This window comes from Rattus norvegicus, chromosome 8 (genome assembly GCF_021556685.1).
Source record: "Rattus norvegicus strain SHRSP/BbbUtx chromosome 8, alternate assembly SHRSP_T2T, whole genome shotgun sequence".
Classification (NCBI taxonomy): Eukaryota; Metazoa; Chordata; class Mammalia; order Rodentia; family Muridae; genus Rattus; species Rattus norvegicus.
Window position 1 is genome coordinate 31523338 of NC_141541.1, and position 2451 is coordinate 31525788.

General features: G+C 44.4%; 1 pseudogene; it reads left to right on the forward strand.

The window, feature by feature from the left end:
* Nucleotides 1–549: 549 nt before the first annotated feature.
* Pes1-ps5 (pescadillo ribosomal biogenesis factor 1, pseudogene 5) lies at nt 550–2026 on the forward strand (annotated as a pseudogene).
* The last annotated feature ends 425 nt before the right edge of the window (nt 2027–2451 follow it).

Here is a 2451-nt window from a genome sequence, read left to right on the forward strand (position 1 = left end):
ATCCAAGAGAAACTAGTCAATCCAAGATGCTTTGGAAAAGGATTCCTACTAAGCAGTATTTGTTACTAACTCAAAACACTCTCATAGCATTGACTCTTGCTTCTGACACACATGAGCCTTTAACCAAAGCAGTCTTAAGACAACATAGAATATAACTTAATCTGCCCAAGAACTCCTGAAAAAAAGTACTGTGGTTACTTCAATTTTGAAAATTTCTAAAAACTTAGTGTAAGCTAAATATTACTATTCTTGGTATTCATAATATAAAGCATATATCTAGGAGAATGTGTGTAAATGTGAATTTGGAGGAGAAACTTCTTCAAGATTCTTTCCATAGCCAAGCCAAGCTAATACATAGGTTCAAGAGCTCACTCTAGAATTTGGGAGTTAGAGAAAGAAATGGGGAAATTGTAAAAACAAGCTGCCATCCACTTAAGAGGCTTCTGATATTCTACTATGTAGACATGTTAATTTAATCAGTTTCCGTCTGTCATAAATGGAACTTAGGACCTTTCCACACTGCCTTCAAGAGTTTCTCAATGTGGAGTTATGGGAGGTCTGGAGAGGAAGTATGAAAGAAGTTCTGCCACCAGTTATATGACCTGAAACAAAGCCCAGAAGAAGCTGCAGCTGAGCCTGCCTGATTTCAGTTGGATGTGTATCCTGAAAGGTATTTATCCTCATGAACCCAAGTGTACAAAGAAAGTTACCAAGGGTTCCACAGCAGCTTGAACATTTTACCTTATCAAAGATATTAAATTCCTCCTCCATGAACCCATCGTGAACAAGTTCTAAGAGTACGAGGTGTTTGTCCAGAAGCTCCACAAAGCCTATGGGAAGAGCAAATGGAATGCTATAGAGTGCCTGAAGGATAATAAACCCAGCTACAAACTTAACCACATTGTCAAGGAGCAGTACCTCACATTTATCAATGCATTGCAGGACCTAGATGATGCTCTGTCAATACGCTTCCTCTTCTCCACCTTCCCTTGGATGGGCAAGTGCCATGTGCAGACCATTCAGCTGTGCCACCACCTCACTGTTCTTGCACTATGTCATTGTTGCCTGAGAGCTATGCAAGGTCTTCATGTCCATTAAAGGTATTTGCTATTAGGCTGAGGTGCTGAATCAGCCCACTGTATGGATTGCCCCCTATGCTGTCCTCCCTTGATCATTCAACAGATGTGGACTACAGGGTCATGGCCACCTTCACTGAGTTTTATACCTTTCTCCTGGACTTCATCAACGTCTGCCTCTACCCGTTACTCAACCTTCACTACCCACCCAGGTTTGAAGGCCAAGGCCAAGCAAAGGTCAGCGAGGACACATATGCATTGGACTGAGAGCTCTTTGGAAAAACTGGCTGCCCTCAGTGCCAGCCCAGCCCAAGTAGTGGTGCCTGCTGTAGAGGAGGCTGGGGCTAATGAGTTTCTGACTGATGGGGAGGTGACAGCACAGGAGGGAGGTCGAAGGAAAGAGCTGGAGGCACAGGAAAAGCACAAGCAGAGTACTTCCCTGGGGTTGACCTTTTGCTTTTCATATCTGAGAAGGAAGGAGATTACGTTCCCCCTGAGAAATTAACGCTCCTGGCTATACAGCGGGGAGAAGATTCAGGAAACTTGGAAGAGGAAATTGATGACAACAAAGGTGATGGTGATGTTGCAGGGAAAAGGAGGAGGAAGATGTGGAAGCTGAATGGGAGGAGGAGGAGGAGGCGCATCTGTCAGCCTTGGAGCAGCAAAGGCTGGAAGAAAAGAAGCCCCAGGTTATGGCCCGCACTGTGAAGCTGGAAGACAAGGAGTGGCTGACCCAGGAGGAAGAAAGTGAGGCCAAGCATCTGGCCATGATGATGATGAAAAGGCAAGAGAAGTCCCTTTACCAAGAGATCATGTTTGGCAAGCAGCACAAAATCCAAGAAGCCAACAAGCTCGCCGAGAAGAAGAAAGCCCATGATAATAATGCTGTGAGGTCTTTATAAAAGGCCAAGAGGACAAGGCCTGTGTGGGCTCCAGTCGTACCTCACTGAGATTTGGACTTGGCAGAGGCAGCTAGTAAAACATACATACACACTAGCCAGCACTCTCATACGTGACTCTCATGACTCTCACACTGGTCATGTGTGGCCAGCCCCAGCCTCCTGTGTGGTTAATACCAGTATCTGGGCAAAGAGGCCTGTACCCAACCCAGTTCTTAATTCAGGAGTCCTTCTGACACCCTCGTTTTTCTTGGCTTTCCACAGCCTCTTACATAGCTGTGCCCATCCTGTGCTCAGGACATTGTCATGGCGTAAGGGTGGGAAACTTTTGTTATTAAATGGTTGGATCTTTGCCAAGAAAAAAAAAAGGAATATGGATCAGAACAAGCTTGTTTTCATTAATTAACAATGCGTATAGAAACAATTTAAGATTTCTTTGTCCTGGTTGTTAATTAGGAATAAATTTACTTAGCATT